We start from the raw sequence: 20,930 nt of genomic DNA, 5'->3' as shown, positions 1-20,930 counted from the left end.
ACAGACTCGCCGTTTCAGCCAAGTTTGGAGCGAAATGGTAGTTCATCCCTTTGTGCTTCTTGCTCTTGTTTTCTCGTGATCTATTTTAAGCTTTTGACTAGTCCTTGCATTGCATTCATTTCATTGCGTTTACCCCTTGTTATGTTTGCTTGTATAGGCCGCCAACAATTTTGATAGGATGGGTAGCAAAGCAAAAATTGCTATTGTGGACGACGCCTTTGGCGCCACCGATACCATGTTTGTTAGTGACTTGTTCGGCAAGAAACCCAAGAAGAAAACCCATAAGGCCATTGATCCACCATCAGACATCATTCAGAAAAGGCCAAGGTTGTCTTTTGTTGCAGCGGCCTCTCCTACTTGGCTGGCCTCTGCCTCCATGGCGTCTACTAAAGGCTCCGGTCCATAGCAGTAGTAGGGTAAGTCCCAATTCTACATGGAGTCTATTCGGTTAACCGATAGCTTAGTCTATGGCCAGTTGTTCGGCTATGAAGAGCTACGGTTGGGTTCTCAGCCTAAGGATTATGGTGAGATGCGTGTCTATTCGGGATCAAGCTCCTCGGGCGAGATGACTTCCGTCAAGGAGTAGACTTACCGGATTGCTTGTGCTTTAGGGGCCATCTCGAATTCCTAGGTGATTGCCAATGTGGATCACCAGACCATTGGTTTGTTGCCCGGTGAGGCTATGGTTGCTTTCGCTGATGCCTACATGGGCTCGTTCATTGCTTCGAAGGTCGAGAGGGACCTTCTTAAGGTGCCCAATTTGTCTCTTGTGGAGGCGGCGTAAGTACCCGTGCCTTTGCTCTTATTTGTTTTCGTTGTTTTTCTTTTCACAAGCCGCTTTGTAATCTCACGCCTTGACTTGTAGGCCATGCTCTTAGCTCGAGGGCTCTAGCAACAAGGGCTAGCCTTTCTCTAGGGCCTCAAGAAAGAACTGGCCACAAAGGATGACAAGATCTGGGCCCTCGAGTGAGAGCTAGAAATGGCTATGAAGCTGCTCGTAGGGCCGCTAAGGAGCAAGTCACAAAGATGCACGAGGAGTTTGAGGGATATTGCCGGTAGAAACACGAAGAGCGCAACAAGGTTGTGGCTAGTGCCCAGAGGTTGGTGGATGTGTATAAGGTGTTGATCCAAAGTGTGGGCAACATGACAAGCGCCCAACGATGCTCCTATTGTCAACTTCATGGAGTGGCTGGTGAATGAGCTTGCCACCGTGAGTGACTACATGACCGTCAGGCGGGAGTACGCCTCTTTCGTTTCATTTTGCGCCTTTGCTCAAGCCCTAGAAGAGTGTGGATGCGACCATCTCGACCAGTTTGACATCAAGGACCCCCAGTCATGCTAGAATGCCCCTAGACGTGCCCATGATGCAGCAAAGAGGTTTTTTGATGGGTTTTGGTGTCCTGGCGGTCGAGATCTCGCTCTTCTTAGGGCTGCTATGACTCGCGGCAAGGTACATCTTTCACTAGATTTATCCCTTCGCCATGCTGGCTCCTCTAATGTTGATGGCGAGAAGGCATTCTTATATGTTTGAAATCTGTTCTATAGTCCCCTTAGGAGTGTGTGGCAATCAAGGAGAAGGTGAAGCAGTACATCACCGAGCCAAATGCCTGTGAAGGTGGGGCCGAAAGCGGCTCTAGCGATGCGGCCACTCCTTCAATCCCTACTGTTGAGGTCCCAGGTGGAGAAAACATGGGTGCTCCTAGCCTAAATGTTGGTCAAGATGGGGTAGATGATTAGGATTTGACATTTGTAGTTTTGGAAAGTTTTGTGTGGTTGTTGGTGTAAGACTTGATTCAAACTCTCGTGGTTTCAATGCGTAGGTTCCTGACACAGAGCCTACGTAGCCTATGGATGTCTATCCGCTTATGATTAATTGTAATGGCTTTTATGTTGGTGGTGCTTCCTAGTTTCACCATCATGAGAAGTTCTCGGGATCTAGTATGACCGGTTTCTTCATGTCACGTTTTCGTCGTATGCTTAGAAAAGAACAAGTTCTTAATAGTTTTTTCTATTTGGAGTTTGATTCGGCCATTTTGGAAGCATGAATGGCTCGCCGTGAGCGTTCTAGGCGAGATCGTGGGGAGCCCTCGACGTCCAGTTTAAAGGATCCAAAAGAAGAGCCTAGAGAAGACATGACATTGGACTTGGAGAACCGTCGATACAACTTTTATCTTCGCTCCGCAAGGGGCAGAGCATAGTTTAGTGTGTAGGCGTTGTGCTATACTTGTAAACTCGCTCGTTGTGTCACTATATGATGACTGCTTACACATATGTGTTATACTTGTAATCTCTCTCTCGGCATATTGCTTGATTGAATAGACACCGTCCCTCACTTTTTAGGGCGAGGGGATGGACGAAGAGACGAATGCTTGAGTCGCTCCTTTACTAGCCCCCTTGGCGTATCGGTAAGTTGAATAGACGTTGTCCCCCCACTTTTTAGGGAGAGGGGATGGTCAAAGAGACAAACGCTCGAGTGGCTCCTTTGCCAGCCCCTCGGCGTATCGCTAAGTCGAATAGACGTCGTCCCCCACTTTTTAGGGCGAGGGGATGTATGAAGAGACGAACGCTCGAGTGGCTCCTTTGTCAGCCCCTTGGCATATCGGTAAGTTGAATAGACATCGTCCTCCCACTTTTTCAGGGCGAGGGGATGGTCAAAGAGATGAACACTCAAGTGGCTCCTTTGCCAGCCCCTTGGCGTATTGCTAAGTTGAATAGACGTTGTCCCCCCACTTTTTAGGGTGAGGGGATGGTCGAAGAGCCAAATGCTCGAGCAGTTCCTTTGCTAGCCCCTCGGCATATCGCTGAGTCAAATAGACATTGCCCCCACTTTTTAGGGCGAGGGGAAAATTGATGCTTTTGCAGTTTTACTATAGTTTCTTATTGCTTTTGAAATGACGTTTCTACACTTTTTTCGGTGCTAGGTGTATTGGCAGATATGTACAATCAGTATCTTTTCGTCTGCGTCTTGGTTCACAACATCTCGTTTGTTTGGCTGACTTATTGGAGCGAATCAGCATGATTGTAGGGTGAATTAGCTAAATTGATGTGCGGCGTTGTGGTGTCGCGCTTACCGGCTCAGAGCTGCTGCAAGGATTTAGTCTCTTGGAGATGTGGGGTTTGGAGTTGTGGTTTCGCTAGATGGGGGGATGTTACTTTTTCCCTACAACATCCCACCATGCTTGCTTGTCGCAGTGACATGGCCACATCCTGTTGCCTCATCTTTTAGCTCCGTGCACGACAATGACCAGGCGCATGCTCCTTTTGGACAGTATGCGCCCTGATCTTTACATGTTTTCTCGCAACATCTAAACTTTGGTATTGATCACCTTATGATTGTATAGCCTCTTGTCCCACACTTGGGACATCTCTAATTCAGCGATAGCCGAGACCCCCTAACACTCTCTTAAGCCTATTCGCTGTCCCCATGTGCGAGAGCCCCTCATGTGCTATCATGGCCGCTCTGTGTGGCGTGTGTGTCTGTCCTATTGCTCTATCCTAGATTGTGACTTGAACTGGTGTCTGAGGAGCCCCCCAGCATCTTATTTATAGGGTTCTTGGGGGCTCACTGTCATTAAATCTGGTTGTTAGGGTGGGTGGTGACATTTACCGCCGATGTTAGGTGCCTATCTTAACCCTGTGTTGTCCTTTGTTGTACTTTTGTGTAAGCGCTTCTTTGTTTCTCTTCACTTCGTTTGTCTTTTGCGCCTTGTTTTGGCAAATGCTTTATTGATTTTTTGTTATGTTTGCATTCGCTTGCCCTCTTTACAGTGTTGCAAATAGGCTTTTGCGCCCTCAGGCTTGTAATCCTCGTTCCCACTCCTTTTTGTTGGTATTGCATGCTTGATGGCTCTTAGGCCTTTGTCATTCGTCGCCACTCCTTTTTGGTGGTGCGAATCATTTTGATGCCTACTTGGCTTTTTGATGCTCGCTCCTACTCCTTTTTGGTAGGGCAGAACGTACTGATGGCCCTTAGACCTTGGATTTTTCACTCACTCCTTTTTGTTGTGCGAAAAGTTTGTGCAGCCCTTAGGCTTGTTTCTTGGTTGCTGAGTTTTCGATCGTGACATTCCACACGAGTGTAGAACAGCGCAACCGGACTTGGTGCTTACCTTCGTCGATAGCCAGAACTTGTCGATGCTATGTTTTGTTTCGACGTCCGACTTTTTTAGACCTTGTGTGGGGAAAAGTAAGTTCAAATTGTTTTAATGGGGTACAAAGGATTGCCTCATTAAAAAACCTCATGCCTTCTTGTGAAGGCTTCCCCTGTGAGGAAAAAGAGTGCAAATCCTTTTTTAATGTTTACAAAAAATGGCGAAAATAAAAATTACAACCCTCTGGTGGCGAAAATGCTATGGATAGAAGCGACGTAGGTTGTCTACGTTCCATGCGTGGCTTTTCTCAACCCCTTCTTTGTTGAGCAGCCTATAAACTCCTGGCTTAACCATATTCGCCACCATGAACGGGCCATACCACTGGGACTACAGCTTGCCCTGTTTGTCGGGATGACGAATGAGCACCATGTCACCTAGGTTGATGTTCTTCTACAAAACCTTCTTGTTCCTCTAGGTCTTTGTTTCTTCATGATATTTGTCGAGGTTTGAAGCGGCCTGCAACCTGGTGTTTTCTGCTGCTTCGAGTTCCACATGTAGCTGTATTGGAGTGGTTGCTACGATTTTAGTTTGGAAAGAGCCTAGTTTGAGCTCTTCTTGTGTGATTGCTTCTTCACCATACATAAGGCGAAAGGGGGTGAATCCTATTGTCCAAGTGCGTGAGATGTTATGACCCTAGACAGAAGTGATCATCTCCTGCACCCATCTTCCTTTCGGTGAGTCAAATAGTGCATTTGAGACTACATTGAAAATCAAGCCGTTTGCCTTTCGACTGCTCCATTGCTTTTTGGATGGTTAACAAAGGCGAATGCTAGTTTGATTCCTAACTCACTGTAGAAATTTCTGAATTCCATGCAATCGAATTGCTTCCCATTGTCAACTGTTATATAGGAATGGACTCCGAAACGACAGATGATCCTTTGCCATACAAAACTGGTTAGGGTGCCTGATGTGATCTTCACTAGTGCCTTGGCTTCGATCCATTTTGTGAAATACTCTAGGGCTATTGCTACGAAACACAAGTTCCCGGGTGCTACTGGTAATGGCCCAACTATGTCGACCCCATCTTTGCAATGGCCATATTGGAAGGATTGACTTAGTCGGGTTAGCTAGAGCTTTATGCTTCTTAGCAAACATCTGGCAGCCTTCACAACTACGGACCAAGTCTTTCACGTCCTCCGCTGCCATCGGCCAATAGAAGACTTATCTCATGCTCTATGGGTGATTTCATGTGGTCCCCTGTGAGCTCCGCACATTTTGGCATGCATTTCACTTATAGCTGGATTCCCTGCTCTTAGCTTATACACTTCAACATTGGTGCGACGATTCCACTTTTGTACAGCTCTCCCGCTATGATGGAGTATTGTTTTGTTCTTGAGTTCATTCTATCTGCTTCATGTTTTCCATGTGGCTCATAGGTTCCATTGAGATACACGAAAATGGGTGATCTCTAGTCATTACTTGCAATGGGATGCATGCTGTGGGGCCGTTCTTCCTCTTCTCGTATGGCTTTAACTGACAGCTTTTGATAGAATATGTCTACTGGCATTGGCATTCTTTGCGCACATGCTTTTTCTAGCTCATCTGCTTTAGCGTTTTCGCTTCTTGGAATGTGGCGAAAAGTGAAACCAACGAAGTGTTTTTCCATTCTTCTTACTACTGCCAAGTACTTGATCAACTCAGGCCCTTTTGATGTGAACTCTTTTTTGACATGTCCCACTATTACCTGAGAGTCTGACCTACCTATGCATCTTTGAACACCTAGGGTTCTGAGCTTTCACAAGCCTAGGAGCACTGCCTCGTATTCAGCTATGTTGTTTGTCATGAGGAATTCTAGCCTGGCCGCGTATCGTAGCTTTGGACCTTTCAACGGTGTTAGTATCGCTGCTATGCCCGTGCCAGCCATTCCCCATGCTCCATCACAATGCATTGCCTAGGTTGGCTCTTTGAATTGCAGTGTGGTGTTGAAGGCTACTGGGGTCCAATTGGCGATGAAGTCTACGAGTGCTTGCGACTTGCTCGCTGATCTATGCTCAAAATCAACTACAAATTTGTTTAGCTCTGTGGCCCATTTTTGATTCTTCTGATAGCTTCACTATTGTGAAATAGTGCTTCCAGTGGCTGTGTTGAAAGGACTTTGATGCAATGGGCTTGGAAATAATGCTTCAACTTTCTTGATGCCATGACCACTGTGTACACAATTTTCTCCAGTTCGGAATAGTTGAGCTTTGCTCCTGATAAAGCCTCTGATACAAAGTATACTAGGAACTGCTTCATCTTATTTTCATGCACCTTCTCTTTGACAAAGACCACGCTGACAATTGTGGGCGACACTGCTAAATACAAGGTGTTGTGGATGGCGAAGGCTTGGACAATTTTGTTAGTTTGGTCAAGTAGGTTTTGAGCTCATCGAAAGCTTACTGCTGCTTGGGCACCCATTCGAAATGATTTGAGCTTCGGAGGGTTCTAAAGAAAGGTAAACCTTTTTTGGCCGATCTTGAGATGAACTTGTTCAGTGCTGCTAATCTGCCAGCGAGCTTCTGCACCTGCTTTTTGCTTGTAGGTGGCTTCATATTGACTATCGTTGCTATCTTCTCAGGGTTTGCCTCGATGCCTCTTGCTAATATTAAGCAACCGAGCAATTTGCCTTTCTTAATGCTGAATATAAATTTGTGTAGGTTTAACTTGAGGCCACTCTTTCTTAGGTTCTTGAATGTTTCTTAAAGGTCTTGTATATGGGTATCCTTCTTATCACTCTTGACCATGATGTCGTCGACATACGCTACAAGATTTTTACCTTTTTGCTTGTTGAAAACCCTGTCTATCATTCTAGAAAAGGTGGGGCTAGCATTTCACAAACCCTCGGGCATCCGTCGGTAACAGTAAGTTTCTCCTAGAGTGTTGAAGCTTGTTTTCTCTTCATCATCAGGGTTCAACCAGATTTGATGATACTCCAAGAAGCAATCTAGTAGACTCATCACCTCATACCCTGCCGCAATATCAACTAACTTATCGATTCTTGGGAGCAGGTATGGACCTTTTGGGCAACACTTGTTCAAATCGGTGAAATCCACGCACATTCGCCATTTCTCATTCTTCTTCCTGACCATTACCACGTTGGCTAGCCATTCTGGGTACTATACTGGTCTGATGATTCCAGCATTGAGTAGCCTTTGCACTTTGGCTTTTGTCGCTTCTGCTCTTTGTGTGGACATTTTCCTCAGCTTCTATTTCCTTGGTTTTGCTCCTTTCACCACATTTAGGTTGTGCTGCACAAGGTCGCAACTGATGCCCTATAAGTTGTTTGCCGACCAGGCGAATACATCCTGGTTCTCATGAAGAAAAGCTATCAGACTGTCCTTCTCATCTTTTGCGAGGTCAGAGCCTACGTGTACACACTTTTCGGGCATCAACACAGACAAGGGTGTTTTTAGAGTGTCTTCGGTGGTCTCTACCCTTGGCTGTACTGCCTCTTTGCTAGGTGGCTTTTTTGCTACTTCATTCATGAGGCTATATCTAGGGATTGGATTGCCCTCTATTCGCCTTAACGCGGCTTGATCTCCATGTACCGTTATTATCCCGAAAGCGGATGGCATCTTCATGCATAAGTAGTTTTGCTTTACCACCATTTCGAATTTGCTTAGGACTCCCCTGTCGAAGATGGTGGTATACGGATAATCCATGTTGACCATGTCGAAAGTTATTGCTTTTGTGTGGACCTTTTCGCCTTCTGCGAAGGAGACCGGGATCACTTTCTTCCCCAGGGTGTCTATCTTTTTCCCACCAAAACCAAACAATGAGTTCTTGGCTGGTTCTAACGTTCGCTTGTTAAGGTTCATCTGCTCAAAAGGCTTGATGAAAAGAATGTCAATAGAACTCCCATTGTCTATTAGGATGTTGTGTACAGTGAAACCAGCTATGTTTGCTGTTGCTACGAAAGCGTCTATGTGTGGAAAATCTCGGACTTGGAAGTCATTTTCGTTGAAGGTAATTGGTACCATGGACCAAGCTAGCCTATTGAGTGGTACCCTCGGCGAAACGGTGTGCACTCTCCTTTCATATTCTCTTCTGGCCCTCTTATTTTCATGCTCTTGGTTTGATCCACCGGTGATCGTGAATACGTGGCCTTGTGATGGTAAAATGTTGTTTATGGTCTGATGCTCTTGGGCGTTTTCTTGCTTGGTGGGCTAGGGTTGACTTGATTGCTATTGTTCTTGCTAGATCGGCAAGGACACAACGGCTAAATGCCCCGGATGTTGGGCGAAATGCTGATACACCAGGAATGCCGGCTGTTGCCAGATATACGGATGCTGGTTGTATCCATGCGAAAAGCTAGGGTGCTGGAAAGAGTTGCTATTTGTCGCCATGTAATGGCTACCGTAACCTTGATTGTTCACCATTTCGTGACCGGTGTTATGGAACACATGGTTGGATGTTTCGCTGCTTTTCGCGGCCTCATCTTTCTCCTTAAGCTCTCTAGCCATTTTGTTGTATTTGCAGTCTTTTGTGAAGTGGCCCACGTTCTCGCCGCATACAGCGCAATAAGGTAGCCTCTGGTTCCTTCCCCTTCCTCTGCCATCGCGTCCACCATGGGGCCTCGGCCCCCTCGCCTACCACGTGGAGCTTGATCGAAGCTTCTATACTGCTAGTTTGGCGGCAGCCCAGGGAAGGCTTGCTCTGCTAGATTATGTTCTGGCTATTCTTGCAAATTATTGATTGCACAAAATGGTCTCACATTTTGCTACCCTAGGGTTGGTGGTGGCCTGGGGGCCCTGCCTACTTGCCTCCATAAGTTGCATGTTTCCTTTCGCTTCTTTAGTTCATCGTCTAACCTAGCATACTACATCATTATCTCAAACAGCTCTATGATAGTTGTGGGGTAATTTCTGGCAAAATGTGCTACACACTGGCCTATGGCCAACCCTTTGACAACTGCTACTATCACCGTCTCTTCCCGTGCATTTGACACCTATGCTTTGATTTGGATGAGTCTCTCTAGATAATCAAACAAGGATTCATCATCTCGCTATATACAGTTTAGCAGGTCCCTTGTGGTTTTCGTTCCTAGGTAATATCCCTAGAATGTGGATAAGAGTTCTGCTTCGACCTGGCTCCATGAGTGGATGGAAAGGGGCTTCAATGATATGTACCAATCATGGGCGATATCTTTGAGCGCCATAATTAGGGATTTGGCAAGAGTCTAAGTGTGTCTCCTCCTGCTGAGGTGACAATAGTTTCACAGCATGCGATGAATTTTCTTGGGTTTGTCTTTCCATTGAAAACTAAATTAGTGGCTTGTAGCCTAGGGGAGATGGGTGCAACTAGAGCTCTTTTGACAAAGGCGAGGTGGAATCGTATGCATCTTAATCTTCATCTAGTAGAATGGCATCTGGTATTATTTTGTTTCCGCCTGCCCGTCCTACGCCTCTGCTTGCTGCTACTCCATGCAAACCCTAGATCTCGCGCATTAGCCTTTCCCTTTCAATCTTGGCTTGCCTGATCACTCGCTGTGTTTGCTCTGTCCTGTTTCTAGTGGCTGCCTGCCTTAGCAACTGCTCCTTCTCGTGCTACAGTCTGAGGATGTCCTGCTGATACTAGTCTAACTTTTTAAGATCTTTGGCATGTTAGATGATTTCGCCGTCTTTGTCTTCTTCCAGTACTTCATTTTTGTCTTGATCGAGCTAGACTTCCTGAACCACTCCTTCAGGCGTCTCCTCTTGACCGAGAGGGGCACCATGTTGTCTCCCACCGTCTGGGGAGCTAGTGATTCCTCCGTTGCCATGCCATGTCGCGTGGTTATCTCTGCAGCTGTGAAAGCTGCCGCCTTAGATGCTTCCGCCCTATCCGCCGATGGATTTGGCGCTTTGTTCTTTGGTGGCATGATAAACTCGAGCGACAACCATGGTGGGCGCCAATGTTGTTCGAGGCCTAAACCTTCAAACATTGGGTCGCTGCAAGGGCCTACTGGAAAGTGGAACAATTAGCGAATAGTGGGTGAGCGAAATGAAGGAACAGACTTTATTGATCTTGTCCTCTCGCTCCTTTACACTCCCCCATTGGAGGCTATTTATACACGCCCATAGGCTTCTCGTTGGACAAAAATGCCCTTACAACTGCCACACATCCGCGGAATATTCCCCCACACCTTGGGCTTATTCGCCACTCGGGGTCGCCACCCGCCTCAGGTAGCACCGGACTCAGGAGCTCGACTGCCTCTGTCCCATGTCACGTCCTAGCCGACCTTGTGGCCCCCGCTAGGCCAATGCTATCAGACTGGCGAAAGGGTGGTTGATTCCTCCTCTGGCGAAACCTGCAAAACCGGTAGGCAGGCTGTTAGCGTCTATTCGCCAAGGTAAATAGCTCGAGTCATGTCCACATCACAAACCGTGATGATCCAGTCTAAGGCGCCTCCTTTCGGCAAGGCGAAAAGACTCGCCTCTGTCCCGGGGCTTTAAGGCGCCTATTTTTGGCAAGGCGAAAAGACCTGCCTTTGTCCCTAGGCTCCACGGTCCTATTCGCCTATGCGAACAGATCGGGCCGACCCCGGGTCGGCACATTGCGAAACGTGTCGTCGCCACTCCCGTCATTCCGCTCCGACGGAAGGGAGGGGGTCCTGTGCTAGGAGCTTCCATCCGTCCGCGCGTGCATGTTTGCTATTTCGCCAGGGCGAGATGTTGTGCGTGTTTTTTGTTTGCGAGAGCTGGACGGCGTGTGGGGAGCCGATAGGGGCCAAAATCCGGTCCTGCCCCCAACAGTAGGTCAAGAAGAATGACTTTAAACATGATTGCTCTAATACTAGAAGGAAAAGGAAGGTCAGGAATGGAACCAAACATTGGGTATGCAAGAAGGTGAAGGGCTTTCTAGTTGAAGATGCCATGGGAGGATGAAGCTCCAGCAGCTTGTATGTCCTTTCCACCACCAAGGTTTGTTCATCTCTCATTTTTCTGAATTTATATTGCATCACATGGTGTCTCATCGCAGTACTTTCCTTCACACTTGTGTAGTCAAAACTTGAATACTACAACTACTAAAAAGAGAAAACACGTTGACTCACGTTCTGAAGCTTCAAAAGGTAGTTCTTCTATTTCTAAAAGGTCATATTGAACTCTAAGACAATATACCAATTCTGATTTTTCATAGCCAAAGCTTGGAAACTTCAAGTAAGAAAAAGGGAAAACATGGTAACTCTAACTCTAGAGCCTCGAAAAGGTAGCTCTAATAAATCTAAACTTTTTTTGCATGGTCAATTTTCCATATGTTCTTCAAATAATTGTTGATATACATGAACATGTGTAGGTCAAGAAGTGGCTCAAATCAGCCTGAGGCACTTTCAATGAAATTTCCTACACCCATAGATGAACCTGAGGTATTAAGAAGGCAGAAGGGCAAAAGGAAGAAGGAAATTCCTAAAAAGGCTTAAAAAATTCAGACGCTGCAACTTGATAGCCCTGTAATGGGCACAATGAGCAAAAGGGTGGAGCCTACTAGTCTTGCAATGAGCACAAGGAGTAAAAGAAGACTGAGTTTGTGATTCTAAGAAGCTAAAATTAATGACATGTGTTTTGGTTTGGATGTGAACCTGCATGGAAATTGTCTTTTCTGTTTAGGTGAAGAGAAGCTGGATGTTGGTGTCGGCCTCGTTCGGCTGGCAGAATTTTGGCTGAAACTGGCTGAAAAACACTGTTCTGGCTAAATTGTTGTGAGAGAAAAACACTGTTCTGGCTAAAAAAAGAAGTCGAACAAGCCGAATATGGGGTAAGCCGAACGGGGTATGAAAGTGATCGACCAAATTTACGACGTTGTATCTACAAATTGCAAATAAGTACATATGTCATGTAGGATTGGCAACAGTACCTTAGTTTGGGACCAGCAAAATAGAATGGTGGTAATATTGTCTTGTATGGCATATCATTTTATATTGAGTTAAATGCACCAGCAGCTTTCAAATTTCACAAACTTTGAAAATGCATTTCTAGATCCACAAACTTGTTGAGCGGCGCACCGCAGGTCCATGTCTGACACATATGCGTTCCATGCTGGTGTGGCATGTTACACTAGTAGAGAACAGACCTTTGATCCTCGGCCAAAATGGGCTCTAGTCCCAGAAGTTTTTGCCCCCGGGACTAGAAATATCTTTAGTCCCGGTTGGAGGCTCCAACCGGGACTAAAGGTCCCTGCCCAATGGCTACTGCGCCAGACAGAGGTGGCAGGGACCTTTAGTCCCGGTTGGAGCCACCAACCGGGACTAAAGGTATACTTTTACTCCCGGTTGGTGGATCCAACCGGGAGTAAAAGTCTACTCCCGGGCCGTGGCTGCGCTCGGGGTTAGAAAGTTACCTTTAGTCCCGGTTGGATCCACCAACCGGGACTAAATGTTCTCCCTTTATAAATCGGCCGTCTCCTTCTTCCTCCCCGAGCCCGAGCTCAGCACATTTTGAAGCTCACTGCACTAGTGTTCTTGCTTCCTCCCTCCCTCCATTGTTCCTCCATCCATTCTTCGATTCCTCCGTCGATTTCTTTGATTCCTCCGTCGATTCTTCAGTTGTAAAGGTTATCAATCTCATACTCTCATTTTTCACCATTTTCTTATGCCATTTTGTTCACTATATATATTTATGGTTCTTTATTGTGGTTTTTTTCATTTGTAAGCAATTTGAGCTCAAAATCACTTCAAGCTTGCATATTTATATGAAAGAATGTTAAAGTATATATAAATATAAACTTAGAAAATAGTTAGAAAATTATAGCAAATCCGTACTAGTTGAACTTGCGGACCGTGTTTAGCTCGGCGAGCATGTTCTCTGCCGAGCGGTAACGGACGTCAAGGAGGAGCTTTGATTCTACGAGGGAGAGTGACAACGGTCGTGGAAGACCGTGTTTCCTTCCTCGTAGAATCGGAGCTCTTCCTTGACTAAGTACGGTGCCGTCCGGTGGAGAAATGCTCGCCGAGATGATCACGTAAGCAAGGTCAACTAGTACGGATGATTATTTATTCACATGTCCCGATATCATCATAGTAGTCTGTCAATCATCGTACCTAAACGTAGTATATATAAATAAAAACTTAGAAAATAGTTAGAAAATTATAGAAAATCCGTACTAGTTGAACTAGCGGACCGTGTTCATGTCGGCGAGCATGTTCTCTGCCAAACGGTAACGAACATCAAGGAGGAGCTTTGATTCTACGAGGAAGAGCGACAACGGTCGTGGAAGACCGTGTTCCCTTCCTCGTAGAATCAGAGCTCTTCCTTGACCAAGTACGGTGCCGTCCGGTGGAGAAATGCTCGCCGAGATGATCACGTAAGCAAGTTCAACTAGTACGGATGGTTATTTATTCACATGTCCCGATATCGTCGCAGTAGTCTGTCAATCATTGTTTAGAGATCTAGATAATTTTATAGTTTCTTAATTTTATTTGTTTATAAAAGGAGAAATTTATAGTGTATTAAAAAATGAGTATAGAGAGTAGATGGCAACTGCTTCCGGGTCCTCGGCCTCTCATGGGTTTCCAAAGCGACTTAGGCTGGGCCTTCCTCTCATTCCATGCGGCAAGTGTCGTGATGAGACGAAGATTGTGATGGAGTACCGAGTGAAGAAGGAGGGTCCCAACAAGAATCGTATCTTCTACAAGTGTCCGGATCGCAATGTGAGTTATTTTATCGTATTTAATGATTATGGTTAGTTTATACCTATTTTCATGATGGTTGTGACTAAAGTTCTAATTTTTTGTTTTAATTTTAGTGGGATGGCAGTGGACGATGTTCAGGCTTCTACTGGGAGGAAGAGTATGTTGAACTCGTGCAAAAATATCTTGCACAACAGGCAGATACGGCGGCTAATGAGGCAGTGATCCAGCCAAAGAAGCCCAAAGATGTTGCACAATCGGGGGATCTGTCTGTTTTAGTTGAGATTGGTCGCGAAATCCTTGTGCTCCTGAAATGTATTTTAGCTTTAGTTCTTTTAGTGATAGTTGGGATTGTCTACATTGTAGCGATGCTTTCATAAATTTGTATCTTTGGTGGTGGCACGCATGTTGTATAAATAATTAATTATGATCTAGGTTTTAATATGATATTTATGTCATGTAATGCAGATGAGCCGTCATTGGATGTATAATGCTGATCGCCGCTCCCAAGAGTTTATTGACAGCGTGCATTCTTTGTTACGTGCGGCCAAGGCAAACAAACACGACGGTTTCATGTGCTGCCCATGTGCCATATGTAAGAATACAGTGGAATATCCTTGCTCAAGGACTCTTCATTCACACTTGTTCAAGTCGGGTTTCATGCCAAACTATATTTGTTGGACAAAGCACGGAGAAACCGGTGTTGTAATGGAAGAAGGTGAAGAAGAACAATGGGACGACAATGATATTATTCCTGATGGTGCGTGCTTTAATGATACTGCAATGGGAGAAGCTGAAGAAGAGGTAGTCGCAGAAGATGAGCTGGCTGATGATCTTTCTCAGGTCATTCGTGACGCACAAAGAGAATGTGAAAGTGAAAAGGAGAAGATCAAGTTCGAGCGGATGCTAGAAGATCACAAGAAATTGTTGTACCCAACTTGTGATGCAGGGCAGAAAAAGTTGGGAACCACACTAGAATTGATGCAATGGAAGGCAAAGAATGGTGTATCTGACAAGGGATTTGGAGAGTTACTAAAAATCCAAAAGAAGATGCTTCCGAAGTACAATGAATTGCCCGCCACTACCTACGAAGCAAAACAAGTTGTCTGTCCTATGGGGCTAGAAATAGAGAAGATACAAGCATGTCCTAATGACTGCATCCTGTACCGTGGCAAAGAGTACGAGAAATTGGATGCATGCCCGGTATGCCATGCGTCGTGGTATAAGATCAAGCGAGATGACCCTGGTGATGTTGAGGGCGAACGTCCGCGTAAGAAAATCCCTGCCAAGTGATGAGTATAGGCCCGATCTTCTGAGAGGTAGCCGGTAAGTTCGATTTGTGGAGATCTCGACGTTGGCGATCCGGCTTCAAATCAGACGCGATTCGAACCCTGCAACCATTACACCACTGCTCCGTTGGTTATCAACCAAGCACAACTTGATTGACCTCGCCAAGAAGGCTTTTCCTGCAAGCGAATCGAAGAGCACAAGCAAGAAGGTAAAACACGCAATCTGAAATTGCAAATATGAATGACGCGAATATCAATAGAGGGTTCAAGAACTCGGTTCCAAAGGACTAATCGACACAGTGGAGGAGATCAAGAATGGGGGCCCTGGATCACTGTAAAAGGATTTGTCACCACAGTTACAATGAACGATTCAGTTTCTCGATGGAAAACTAAACTCTAAACAAAACCCAATTGTGTAGCAGCGGTGGCGGCTGTGTTTATAGTCTAAGACTCGACCTAGGGTTGGGGACGGCCAGGGGTTGGGCGCCCACAACTTGGGCTTAAGGCCCAACACGATACATGGCCAAGTTAGCCCAAATAGGTGACGCAGCACCTTGCCGTGGTCACACAGAATGATCCACGGACCATCTGGAGCTGGGACCAGATCCAAAACGACGGCGTCGTCGTCCCCTTTCCAACGCATCCAAGAACGGCCCGTTTCGATGTCGTATGAGGAAGTTATGATCGAAACAGTGACGACGTGTCTGCTGAATCCGAGGACGACGTGGCAGCTGAGTTGGAAACGAATTGCAACTTGGGGAAGACCATGGCGTCGATGTGTCTAGCGTGGCGATGTCCTCATCATCCTCCCCTTCTCGAATTGGAGTCGTCCTCGACTCCATCTTGGCGATGTCCTCATCATCAAGGTTATGTGGTATGCTCCTATAATACCATGCTTGAAACGTCTGTTCAGAAACAAAGAACATGCAAAATTGTTACGATGGCACAAAGAAGACCGTAAGGTAGACAATATGTTGAGACACCCTGCTGATGGGTCCTAGTGGAGAGCAATCGATAGAGAATTCTCAGAGTTTGCAAATGACGCAAGAAACTTAAGGTTTGCTTTAAGTACAGATGGTATCAATCCTTTTGGAGAGCAGAACAGTAGTCATAGCACTTGGCCTGTTACTCTAAGTATCTACAACATTCCTCCTTAGTTATGCATGAAGCAGAAGTTCATTATGATGCCTGTGCTCATCCAAGGCCCGAAGCAACCTGGCAATGACATCGATGTGTACCTGAGACCACTTATTGATGAACTTCTCATTTTGTGGAATAAAGAAGGTGTACGTGTGTGGGATGAGTACAAACAGGAACACTTTGATCTGCGAGCATTGTTGTTCATAACAATCAATAATTGGCCTGCTCTAAGTAATCTTTCAAGACAGTCAAACAAGGGATATAATGCATGCACACACTGCTTCGGTGATATTAGAGGTGTATTCTTGAAAAAATGTCGAAAGGTCGTGTACCTTGGCCATCGTTGATTTCTTCCTACAAATCACCCCATAAGAAAGAAAGGCAAGCATTTTAAAGGGAAGGCAGACCACCTGACCAAGCCTCGCAACTGAACCAGTGAGGATGTACTCGATATGGTCAATGATATGAAAGTCGTCTTTGGAAAAGGACATGGAAGCCAACCTATTCCGAAAGACGCTAACGGTCATGCACCCATGTGGAAGAAGAAGTCCATATTTTGGGACCTACCCTATTGGCAAGTCCTGGAGGTCCGTAGCTCGATCGACATGATGCACCTGACGAAGAATCTTCGTGTGAACCTGCTAGGCTTTATGGGTGTGTATGGAAAGCCTAAGGACACATTTGAAGCACGACAGGACCTGCGTTGTTTGAGAGAAAGAGACAACCTGCATCCAGAGAAGACAGATGATGGACGCCATTACTTACGTCCTGCTAGCTACACTCTAAGCAAAGAGGAGAAGGAAATCATATTTGAATGCTTAAACAACATCAAGGTACCATCTGGATTCTCCTCGAATATAAAGGGTATTATAAATGTGCCAGAGAAGAAATTCTGTAACTTAAAGTCCCATGACTGTCACGTTCTCATGACGCAATTACTTCCAGTTGCATTAAGAGGAATTCTACCTCCAAATGTATGTCTAGCCACCGTGAAGCTATGTGCATTCCTCAATGCAATTTCTCAGAAGGCAATTGATCCAACTGATCTAGCTAAACTACAGAATGATGTGGTTCAATGTCTCGTTAGCTTTGAGTTGGTGTTCCCTCCTTCCTTCTTTGATATTATGACACACCTCCTAGTTCACCTAGTCAAGGAGATTTTCACTCTCGGTCCTGTGTTCCTACACAACATGTTCCCCTTAGAGAGATTCATGGGAGTCCTGAAGAAATATGTTCACAACCGTGCTCGCCCAGAAGGAAGCATCGCCAAGGGCTATGGAATAGAAGAGGTCATTGAGTTCTATATTGACTTTATTCCCGACCTTGACTCGATTGGTGTTCCTAAATCGAGACATGAGGGGAGACTAAGCGGAAAGGGGACACTAGGGAGGAAAACATATATTGGTACGGATGATGATTATTTCAATAAAGCGCACTACACAGTTCTACAGAACTCCTCTTTGGTAGATTCGTATATTGAGACACACAAGGATCTCTTACGATCCAAGTTTCCAGGGAAGACTGAAGCTTAGATTACGCGTAAGCACATGGAAACTTTCAGCGGTTGGTTGCGAAAAAAATGTCAAGGTGATGAGAGCATCCATGAGCAACTGTATTTATTGGCTATGCAACCATCATGGCATATCGTCACATACAAAGGGTACGAGATAAATGGGAACATATTCTACACAGTAGCCCAAGATAAAAGGAGTACCAACCAAAACAGTGGTGTCCGCATAGATGCCACAGACCTGAATGGGAATAAGCAGACATATTATGGACGCATAGATGAAATATGGGAACTAGAATATGCACCTACTTTGAAGATCCCATTGTTCAAGTGTCAATTGGTCAAGGTGACCAGAGGCGGGGTAACAGTAGACAACGAGTATGGAATGACAACAGTAGACCTTAGTAATATTGGGTACAAAGATGAACCATTCGTCCTTGCCAAGGATGTGAATCAGGTGTTCTATGTCAATGATATGTCTACCAAACCAAAAAGAGGGAAAAACGATAATGACTCAACCAAAGAGCCAAAGCGCCACATAGTTCTTTTAGGGAAAAGAGTCATCGTGGGAATTGAGGACAAGTCGGACATGTCAGAAGAATATGAAAAGGATGACCGAATTCCACCCTTCAAAGTGAACAAAGACCCTAGCATCTTGGTAAATGATGAGGACACTACATGGTTACGAAGCGATCATAACCAAGGGACATACGTAAAGAAGAAGTTCACTGTTGTGCCCACTTGATGATATAGTGATTTAATATAGTGTGTGTGTTTGAGATATTATGTAATAATTGTGAATTCAGATGTTTATTATGTCATGTTTCAAATTAAATCAATGTTTGATTTGGTGGGATTTCTCTCTCAAAAAGGTAAATTAGGATACTGAGTGATGAAAAATTAAAATGTTAACGTTAAAATGATGTGAAAACAAATTTCCTGTCCAAAACCAATAGTTTTAATAATTTTAATTAAACACTATATTTTTGCATTAATGAAATAATAAATATTAGTTACATTATGTTTTATAATTCTAACAAAAAATAAAAAAAGTTAGGTTATAGATTTTTCCTATGTGCAATAAACAAAAACAAAATTCATATTTTTAACAAAATAATTTTATGCCTTTTATTTAATTTACTATGTATTTAACAAAAACTATTGTATTTCTATTGTATTTAACACGACTATTGCTTAAAACAGGCGGGAAACGAAACTGCAGCCCACCTTTACTCCCGGGTGGGAAGCCCACCCGGGAGTAAAGGTGGGCTGCAGTTTCGTGGCCCGCCAAAAATAACCCTTTACTCCCGGTGCATGTTACCAGGTATACCTTTACTCCCGGTTGGTAACACGCACCGAGAGTAAAGGTACCTTTACTCCCGGTTGGTAATACGCACCGGGAGTAAAGGGTTTTTACTCCCGGTTGGTGGCTGGCACCGGGAGTAATTCTCTCTGATATATAACCTCCAGTGCCTGGCGCAGATCGATCCGCTCATCTTCTTCCTCATCGAACACCGCTGCCCTCTTCTTCCTCGCGCCGCGTCCGTTCGCCTTCCGTGACACCGGCGCCGCCCTCTTCTTCCTCGTGCGGCCTCCACCGTGCGCGCCCATGCCCCTCCTCCGTGCGTGCCCGTGGCCCTCCACCGCGCCCTCCTCCGCGCCCGAGGCCCTCCACCGCGCCCGGCCCTCCACTGCCGAGCTCGAGGTGATATGTTCGTCGATCTCTTTGTACATTCTCAGACGGTGGCCAGAAACTGAACATTATTTCATGAATCTAGAACACCGTCTTTGCTCAATAGAAGAATTTTTTCTATCTTCATAGATCAATGTTTGTTAACGAAATTTTATCCAAATATATTCATGTACAAATAGGAACTTTTTTTTATCCAAATAAAATTTATCCAAATAAATTTTATCCAAATATATTCATGTACAAATATATCCAAATAAATTTTTTTGAAGGATTTGTTGTAGGATATATAATGGTCAAATAGGAACTCAATTTGGATACCCAGTTTGTAAACTAAGCATTTTTTAGTTTATAAAAAATATCACATGTGATGATATAAGCAGTTTTGGTTGGACTTGCATGCATGGCTACAGACAAATGAAGGAAAACTTCAACGTTTCTTCATTTGTGAACTTTGAATATACAGATATAATATATTAATGTTGCTAAAGTAATATGAGCATTACATATTTTTTTCGGGAAGACTATCTTCAAACTTTATATCATAGCATCAGAGATCTCCTGTAGAAGAAGAAAATAAATTCTTATCATTTTGGAAATAGTAATGGTTATATTAGCAATAAGACACATATACTTACATTTCATAATGACTTATACTTACATTATCAACATAGAATTTTCTCATATGATGAATGACTACATGGTTCACATGGTACATAGGATCACAACATCACGCACCGACACCGCCCCGGCCCGCCTCACGTCGTCGTCGTCGTCAGCACGCCGGCCCGCCTCACGTCGTCGTTGTCAGCACACCGACCACCGCACTGACACGTATATATACGTCATTTGTATTCATATGCATGTATATACGTCGCGGAGCACCGCCGCCCTCGTTCGCCCATGCGTTTCTATGTATACGGCGGAGCACCGCCGCCCTCGTTCACCCTTGTGTACAGACATATATACGGTGGAGTGGAGCACCGCCACTCTTGTCACACCGCCCTTTCTCGTGGCCTAGTTGATCAACATTCGTATTATCGTTATCGTTAATGCTAAATAATCACACCAGGGCGAACCGCGCTGTTGATGTCACCGACGTGGTTCGCCCTAGTCACCGATGCAATTTGCCCTCGGCCGTTTATGTATAGTCCTAATTCGCCCTAGTACCGACGTAGTTCGCCCTAGTGTGGCGAATTGCGTCCGTGACCGAGGGGCAAGATTTAATAATGCATATTGTTCGTAGATTTTACGCATGTAAGCAAAGATTTGACGTACTATATATTGGTTTTGTTTTTTGAAGCTAGATGGCCGACCCGAGAAACATGGATGAGGAGGAGTTGATGATGAATTTGATCAACACTGGCACTCAAGTTGCCGGCGATGATGGTGCTAAAAATAACGTGCAAGAGAATGCAGATGACGGGAGTCAGTACTTAGCTCTTGAACAAAATGAGCAACAACATATTGGCCAAGTATATATTTTTTATTATTAGCTATATATATTATCATCATATGTCTTATGTGTGCTCAGGACAGACCTTCCTATAGAAGTCGCCAGAGAAAG

Source organism: Miscanthus floridulus, chromosome 14 (genome assembly GCF_019320115.1).
Source record: "Miscanthus floridulus cultivar M001 chromosome 14, ASM1932011v1, whole genome shotgun sequence".
In the NCBI taxonomy this organism is placed as follows: domain Eukaryota; kingdom Viridiplantae; phylum Streptophyta; class Magnoliopsida; order Poales; family Poaceae; genus Miscanthus; species Miscanthus floridulus.
The sequence above is the reverse complement of the archived record's forward strand: the minus strand, read 5'-3'. Positions refer to the sequence as shown.